Genomic DNA, 1,193 nt, shown 5'->3' with positions numbered 1-1,193 from the left:
GCAGTGAGCTGAGATCATGCCACTGCACTCCAGCCTGGGCAACAAAGTAAGACTCTGTCTCAAAAAAAAAAAAAAGAAAAAACGTAATATATATAGGGTTCCTTACTCTCCACCTACAGGGTTCCGTACTATCCACGTTTCAGGCAACTACTGGGGGTCTTAGAATATATTCTCTGGAGATAAAGGGGGACTACTGTAGTGTTATTTTACTTTAAATTCTATAATTGTTCTACCTTTAGCCATTGGGAACTGCATGGTATATATTTTCCCATCTACTTACCATTACCTTTTAGCATACACGTTCAACAAACATTTGAGGCCGGGCACGGTGGTTCACGCCTATAATCCCAGCACTTTGGGAGGCCGAGACAGGTGGATCACCTGAGGTCAGGAGTTCTAGATGTGGCCAACATGTGAAACCCCGACTCTTCTAAAAATACCAAAATTAGCCGGGCGTGGTGGCGAATGCCTGTAATCTCAGGGGTCTGAGGCAGGAAAATTGCTTGAACCCAGGAGGCGGAGGTTGCAGTGAGTTGATATTGCACCACTGCACTCCGGCCTGGGTGACAAGAGTGAAACTCCATCTCAAAAAAAAAAAAAAATTGAGAACCTACTGTATGCTGTGCCCTGGGTTAATCATACAAGATGGACATGTAGTGGGAGAGAATAAAGAAGAGGAATGAAATGGGAAGCGAGACAGAAGAATTTGAACATCAGCATATGAACATTAGTAGGAAGTGGCAAGCTCCTGCTTGGGCTTGAGAAGGTCATCCAGTTATGGGGAAGCCAGTGGTTGGCTCTTTGGTGATTGGCCAGATAAGGTGGAAGTTTTGCAGTCACTCCTTGGTTTCTGGTGTGAGTGATGGCTGGAAGGGGTGTAACTGGCTGAGATAGGCCACCCTGGAGGAGGGCCAGGTTGTGAGAGTGCACTATGGAAGGGCAGAGTGGACGGAGAAGATAGCTCAGGAGGGATGGATTTGGGGGAGCACCGACGTGGGGGGAGGTGATAGGAGGAAGACTAGCTAGCCAGGAAGATAAAGAAGAAACCACCAAAGAGATAGGAGAGGACCTGGGGTGCAGACATTTCCAAGAAGGGACAGGCTGCAGGTGTCAAATGCTGCAGAGAAACCTGCAGAAACCTGGTGGCTCGTGCCTGTACTCCCAGCACTTTGGGAGGCAGAAATGGGAGGATC

The sequence above is a fragment of the Colobus angolensis genome, unplaced genomic scaffold (assembly GCF_000951035.1).
Source record: "Colobus angolensis palliatus isolate OR3802 unplaced genomic scaffold, Cang.pa_1.0 Scaffold187, whole genome shotgun sequence".
Classification (NCBI taxonomy): Eukaryota; Metazoa; Chordata; class Mammalia; order Primates; family Cercopithecidae; genus Colobus; species Colobus angolensis.
This window is presented reverse-complemented; position numbering follows the sequence as displayed.